The sequence below is a fragment of the Halichoerus grypus genome, chromosome 8, assembly GCF_964656455.1.
Source record: "Halichoerus grypus chromosome 8, mHalGry1.hap1.1, whole genome shotgun sequence".
Lineage (NCBI taxonomy): Eukaryota > Metazoa > Chordata > Mammalia > Carnivora > Phocidae > Halichoerus > Halichoerus grypus.
In genome coordinates this window covers 127,170,570-127,178,272 of record NC_135719.1, presented here as the reverse complement: position 1 = coordinate 127,178,272, position 7,703 = coordinate 127,170,570, and positions in this window count along the sequence as shown.

The following is a 7,703-nucleotide window of genomic DNA, read 5'->3' as shown; positions in this document are numbered from 1 at the left end:
CAGACTCCATCACGAGATGCTCTCGGGGGGGGGGGGGGGGGGAGATAGGATCACTTCTATTTTATAAGTGAAGAAACTGAGGCTCAAAAGGTAAGTATCTCAATCCACATCACTCAGCCGGCAAGGGCAGAACCAAGGTTGAAACGTAGATCTGTCTGATTGCCGAGCCTGTGCTTTTAATCCAGGACACAGAGCGTGCAGGCAGGAGCCGGGGGTACCTGGGGAGGAGAGGTGGGGCTCACTCTGAGCGAGGCGAGGTCCGAGGGGAGCGTGCAGGGCTGCGGGAGGGAGGAGGCAAAGACCTGCAGCGTGCGTGATGGGGAAGCACACGCACACTCACCCAGACACACACGCACACAGACACATGCAAACAGACAACACGCAGACACACAGGAAAGAGGCTGGCAGACAGCCAAAGACCCACAGGACCGGCACGCACATAAAAGCCACACGCACAGACCCAGCTGCACACAGAAGACACACACGGACCCAGAAATCGCATGAGATACACATGAGAGACCCACACAGACCCAGTGATGCTCAGACTCATCCACAGACCCCGCCCCCCCCCACACACACAATCTGGAGCAAAGGGGAGGAAGAGCCAGGGCCGCTGCATTTCCCGGCCTCCTCCTCTAAGGCGAAGGGAAAAGCCTTCCCCAGAAGTGCTGAGTCAGCAGCGGGTGACAAATGAGCCTCCGGGGCGGCGGGCTGGGCGAGAGCACTTAGCATGCGGAGCGCCTGCGTGCCAGCGCCAGGCCCGGGCCGGGGCGAGGGGGCAGGGCGCGGCCTCGGGCTGCCCGCTCAGGGGGAGGCCCCGGGGAGGAAGTGACTCACTTTGCCTTTGCAAAGCCGGACTTTGCAGCCCAAGGTCACACAGCAGATGCTGCCGGCCGGCTTCCTGCAAGGAGGCGGGGTGGGCCCTGACCGGTGCGCGGCCTGGACCCAGGTGGGACAGAGGCAGGGGGCTGGCCCTTGGCCCTTGGCCCTTCCCACTGTCTGGGCTGCACCAGCAAGAACAGACAATGGACCCCGAGCTCTGAGGCTGGCTCAGGGCCTGAGTCTGGGCGGGGAGATCTTCGGGGTCCTTCATAAGCACTCTTCTCCACAGCCTAACGTCCACACGGGCATCTAGTGAAAGGGGACATCACGGCAGGCCTGGGTGGTCGCAACCTCCCCCTGGCCTGGCTCTTCTGCTCTCTTGCCCTTGTAATTTATTCTTCAGGAAGCAGCCAGCAAGGTCTTTTTCAAGACAACAATCACATGATTTCCTCCAATGGCTTCCCACTGCACTTAAAATAAATTCGACCCCTTGTCGGTAACATCTTTCAAATGGGCCACTCTGGGCTGTGGAAGGAGGAACTGTTCAAAACGACACGAGGGCCACATGGGACCCGGGACGTCCCTGGCACTCAGCCCTAACCTGGCCTTGTTTCCACCTCCTTTGTCCCCACCCCCAGCTTTGCATGACTGGCCCTAATCTCAGCAGAAATGAGAGAAACTCTCACCTTCTCAGAGAGATTGTCCCTGACATCCTACCGCCCGTCACTGTCCGTGCAATTAGTCCGTGTTAGCTCCTTTATAACATTTGTGGCTATCTGGGCTTATCTTTTTTATTTGCTTACTCCTTTGCTGTCTGTCCACGCCCTTCCCTCCATAAAAGCTTCTGGATAGCAAAGACCTTTTCTGTCTTGTGTGACCTTGCCGTGTCCCTAGTCCCCAGCAGAGCATCTGGGACATGGTGGTGTTCAGGAACATTTCCTATGGGAGTGTGAGGAGGAGGGCAGGCCTGAACAGGAATGTGGGACTCAAAAGCACATGTCTCCTTAGGGACACGCGGGCAAGGAGAGGGCCAGAGCCTGAGGGGAGTGCTCGTGTGCTGGGGGGGGGGGGGGGTAGGGGCTACAGTAGGGGTAATCAGCCCACCGCCCCTGCGACCAGCCCGAAGGCTGTGGAATAATCCAGGCCTGGCTGAGAAGTCCTGCTCTCTCGGTTGCTAGCTCCGTGTCTTCGGGCTAGTTATTTACTCTCTAGAAAATGAAAATGAAGACACTCTTTCTTCCAGGTGCTTGAAGGCTCTGGGCCCCCCCCACCCCCTGCCATCCCAAGGTCATTGCCTCCCCATGCCAGCTCCTAAGACACATTCTCATGCCAGAGAATCCAGAAATGGAGAAGTCCTTTTCTTAGGAGTGTCTGGAAGATGCCAGTCATGTTTCCACTCCAGGTCCTGCCAGGCCCTGTGCCTCAGTTTCCTCCTAGGTGGAGAGGGATTGAGCAGGGCTCCCCTGCTCAAAGGTGGATCTCTGGGGACAGTGGGGAAGTTTGGCAAAAGGGACACACTACAAAGCGCTCTCATCATGGCTCTGTGGCTTCGGTGGCCTCTAAACTGGTAGACATCTTTTTTTTTTTCTTTTTGTTTGTTGACTCCTGTCCTTTCCATCGCCGCCATCCCAGAATGAGGATCCAGTAAGATGATCACCATGACGATGCTTTGGAAAGTATCCCTGCCGGAGAAATGTAAGGGACTCTCATCAGCTGAGATTCACTCACAGAGGTGTGGAGCACAGAACGCTGCTGAACCCACTTTCTCTCCATGCCCAGGGGCCCGTCTTTCCAACACCCCAGCCCCCACCCCATCTCCATGAGCCGATTTAGCAGCCCCTGGCCTAGCTGTTCCTGCTTTGTTGGAGAAAACAGAAAGTGAAAATGGTCCGGGGCGGGGGGGGGGGCGGGGAAGCAGCCCTGGGGAGCCGCAGTCTGCCAGCTGTCTGCAGGGGGGAACCCCAGGAAGGAAGGGCAGCTGTTTGCCCCCAGGTGCCCTGCCCTGCGCCCCTTGCCCAGCCTGGGGCTGGCCCTGTGCCTGGGGTCCTTCCTGCCGCAGTCCCGGGTGGAGCAGCCTGCCTGGGCAGCAAGAGAGTGCCCTGAGGCCACCGTTCCCCAGTCTTCTGTCCTGACTCAACCTCCCTCGTGGATGAGAGGAGGGGAGAGAAGGCCTGGCAGCCAGGGGTTGGCCCTGTGGGGTGTGTCAGCAGCTGGAGTGGCCGCTGCTGGCTCAGGATGCTACCTCAGCCAAGGCTTTCCTCTGAGGGCTCCCCGGCAGGGCTTCCCGAAGGTGTCGCTGGGAGGCCCAAGGTATGGGTGTGGGTGGAGGAAAGTGAGAGGAACAAGACGAGAGCATGGGCCAACCTCAAGCACTAACCACAGGCCAGGCCCCATGCCAGGTGCTCTGGCCACCCGGCAGAGCTCTGGGTACCTCTGAACGGCCCGCGAAAAATCCAGTGCCATTGGCCTGTCTGTCTCCGTCCATCTCTTTATTCCACAAATAGTTTTTAATGTCCTCTGTGCGCAGGCACTGTTCTAGACACAGGGGACACAGCTAGGGAAACATTTAAAAAAAAATCCTTGGAGCGCCTGGGTGGCTCAGTTGTTAAGCATCTGCCTTCGGCTCAGGTCATGATCCCAGGGTCCTGGGATTGAGCCCCGCGTCGGGCTCCCTGCTCCGCGGGAAGCCTGCTTCTCCCTCTCCCACTCCCCCTGCTTGTGTTCCCTCTCTCGCTGTCTCTCTCTCTGTCAAATAAATAAATAAAATCTTTAAAAAAATTAAAATAAGATAAATAAATAAATAAAAATCCTTGCCTTCATGGAGCTTACTATTCTAGTGGAGGGAAAACAGTCAACAACCAGAAGACATAGGCCAAGTGGTATGCGGATGGTGATAAAGGAGGGACAGGGGCATGGGGTGCTGGAGTCCGGACAGGTTTGTAATTTGAAATAGGGAGGGTGGGGAAGGCCTGGCTGAGAAGGTGGCACTGATTCTGACTCAGAACATTTCTGTAATCTGCACAAAAGTCAAGGACGTGGGTACCATTAGTCATCCCCAGGAAGGACAAAGAAATCAAGCCCCAAGGATGAGTCCAAGGTCAAAGGGCTGGAAAGTGGAGGAACTGAAATCCGAGCTCAGGCTCTGGCTGTGCCCATAACCACCACCCAGTGCTGGGCGCAGGGAGAAAGAGAGGACGGCATGGAAGGGAAAAGGGAAAGAAAGGGCGTACGGGGGCCTTGCAGTGGGGCCCATCTGTTTTCCAAACTGAAAATCAGGACACGACCTGAAAAGATTTTCCTGTTGCTCATAATGAGAGTGGCCGTCTGGGAGAGGCAGTTTGGATGCTGGCCTGAAGGGTGGGATTTCTGAGACATTCCAGTGGCTTTCGGGCTCACACAGCAGTCCAAGGGTAAGGCATTACCATGGCAACCCCAGCCTGGCCTGGGGGCCAAGAGCCTGGTGCAGGGCCACATGGCAGAGAAGCCGAGCTGGGCACGGGCCCAAGACTCTGCAGGCCAAGGGGGTGGCCGATGCCGAGGAGGTGGTGCAGAGGGGAGACGGGTACGACCTGCAGCGCATGCTCTGGGCCGGTTGGGGGGCTGCGCTGGCAGATTCCCAGAAGCCCCTGGTAGGAGTCTCTGAGGCTTATGGGGCAAGAACCCAGGCTTTCCTGTTAGACAAGTCTGAGTTGAATCCTCCCACTCTCTGGCCCTGGGTAAGTCACACAACTCTGATGAGCTTTTTTCCCCATCTGCAAAATGGGGAGAAGAACTCGTCTCATAGGACAGTGGCAAAGACGATCACATATTGAGATACTGCATGAACTGCGGTTGGCATATTGCAGGCTCAATACATGATTACTGTGGTTTCCCTCCACCCAGTAGGGCGCTGGGGGCGTGCCAGGATGGTAAGCCGGGTGGGAAACGGATGACCCAGTCAGCCAGGGCAGCTGCAGATTCCCAGCCAAGTCCTGCACGTGGGCTGGGGCTTGGTCAGCAACACGAGAACAATACCCTTCCCAAACCGCCAGGCCTACAGGGCAAGCCCTCCCCCCCAACCCTCATCCCCCACTGGACAGCCCCAGTACCCTGCTCCACAAGCCTCTCCCCCACCTGTGTCCTGGGGGCTCCAGGGCCCACGGTGTCCTCTGTGCAGGTGGGTGGTGAGGTACCCCCAATGTGGAACAGAGGCATTCCCATTGTCCCTGCCAGCTGACACCTTCCCTGCGGTCCGAGCTTTCCAGCAAACCATGGCTGCTCTTACTGTTGCTTCTGGAAGATGGTCCTTAAAGAAAGCAAAGAACCAGAAGGAACTTCAAAGGCTTTTGCCTCTTCCGTGGGCTGAGCTGCACCCCTCTGGCCATGGCCATGGCAGAGTCAAGGACGGCTGGAAGCACCCCAGCTTTTACCAGTAACTCACCACTGTGCATCCTTGAGCATCCTCTCTGAGCCTCCTTCCCTTCGTTTGTAGAGTGGGGGACTTAGACTAGACCATCTCTAAAGTCTAGTCGTGAGCCCTAAGTGATTATGTTCTTCCACTCCTTCATCCATGTGCTCCCTCATTCCCAGCACTTACCACTTCCTAACTTAGGGTCTGTTCTGTTTGGCCACTGGCTGTCTTCCTCCATGCCAGTTCTACCAGAGCAGGTTTTTGTTTGTTTTGTTCCCTGCTATACCCCTGCCACCTACGAGAGGGCGCGGCAGGGAGCAGAAGCTCCCATCTGTCCCTGTCCTGGAAGGGAATGGGCTGGTCCGGGGCAGTTGCACACGTTGTAGACAAGGTAAGGAGAATTAACAAGGAACGGTGAAGCCTCCCAGAGCTGACAACAGGGCAGGGGCTGGGTCTGAGGGAGCGTGGCCCAGCCGAGCTGTAGGACAGGATGACAGGACAGGAGCTGCGGTCTGGGGCGGAGGAAAGTAGCCACTGCCAACCCCTGGCTCCAAGCGAGTGGGGAATAAAGACCCCCATGTCCTTCTCCTGCCTTTTACCTTCTGCTGCAGCTTCCCGTTGGCTGAAGCCATCCTGAAGCCAGACAGCAAAAGAGCTCTGAGACACAGTCCTTCAGTGGTCAGGCTCCGGGCCACAGAAAGGCTAGAAGAGGGTGGACTCTGAGCCTGGAGGGGGGGGACATGGAACATTCCGCACAGCACGCAGTAGACACTTGCTGAGCACTTGCTCTGGGTCAGAGTCTGGGCACCAGAGACAAACATACGCTCGGAGCTGCCCTCCAGGAGGCAGAGACACGCTCTGACTGGGTCTCCAAGAGCCTCTCTTCCCTCTGCCTGGGGGGGTCTCCTCTCTAAATGTAATTTGGGAGCAGAAGGTAGTTAAATCAGTCTGATTTGCAAAACCACGCTGACAAATGGAAATGAGGGAGGCTGAGGAGTGAAGGGAGGAACAGGGTAGGAAGCCCGGCTGGAGGGTCTGGGGGCCGGGGACTGGGAGGCAGAGCCTTGAACCAGCCCGAAGGAAGGTGACCTTGAAGTTGTGGTCCAGGCTGCAGAGTTTGAAGGGTTCAAATCCCACTCCTTCACTCATTTGCTGTGTGATCTTGGGGGCTGTGCCTTGATACCACTGATTCGGTTTCATCGTCTACACAAGCAAGAGGGAGAAACAGGGCATAGGAGTTTTGTGCAGATTAAGCCAGAATCTGGTGAGAAGGGCTGCGCACAGGGTCTGGGCACATGGTGAACACTCTTATTATAATTAGAGACAAGGGCCACCCCCACCAACCCCCACCAGTCCATTTCTCACGACGAGGGATCTCCACCCCCTCTCCAGCTCCATTTAATTCTGAATGTTTTAGGTCATTCTATGCCTGGCATTCTGCCAAGGCTCTGACAAAGACAGGAGTTTCTGCTCATTCATCCTAATGCAAGTTCCTGCGTTTATGATAATAGGGGAAAAAATGCATGAAAGGGCTCGCTGCCTGTGGAGGGGAAATCTGCTTCGAATTGAAAATCTGAGTCCTTCCTTGGCCCAGCTTTCCCCCTCCCAGCGCTCTGGCAAAGGCTGCAGAGGGGAGGGTGGCTGGGAAGGAGAGGAAGGGGAGGTAGAGCTGGCCAAAGAGGACCAAGGGCAGTGGGGGGCAGGGGCAAGGCCCTGGCTCCCCCGGGGTGAATGGGCTTCAGGGTGGTTGAGGAAGCCTGCCAAAAAGGCAGAGTGAAAAGGCCAGGCCCCGGGTGGCGCGGGGCGCGGTTTCCATGGCGACACCAGCTGCTGCCGGCGCTGGGCTCGGGCTGGCTCCTTCTGCGGGGCCTCGTCTGCCACCACATGGTTACCCAGCTCGGGGAGGAGGAAAAACTCGGACGGGTCCCCTTGGCCCAGGGTGTCACCGGTAGGGCTCTAGGCACCGTGCAGCGCTCTGCAGGGGACACCGGGTCACAAGAGGTGCCCTTGGAGCCTCTGGAGGCAAGTGCCTCATCCTGTCCGGTGTGGAGGGAGGGGCTGCCGTGGGGCCAGACAGGCGGGCACGGGCATGGGACAGGCTCTCCGAGGCCTGTGCGTCTTTGGTGGGAAGTGGCGGGATAGAGGGCCTCTGGAGGATGGAGGAGGTGGTAGGACCCAGAGGCTGGGGGAGGCTTTGCAGCAACCCAGGAGAGGGACAAAGGGCTGCCCTCGGGGGCCTGCAGGAGGTAAGGAGAGGATCCGAGCTAGTTAAGAAGTAGAAGTGACCACATCTGGTGCTTGGGTGGAAGAAGGCTGAGGAAGTGCGGGCATCTAGAACATCTATCTCCCTGGGCAGCAGGTACGTGGGGCTGTGCTCCCCAAGGCAGAAACCAGGGACTTGAACTGTCTGACATAAGGACTCTCCTTACCCTCCCTGTCTCATGGCGCCCACCTCTGAGCCTACCAAGGACTTGGATCAAGGAGGGGATGC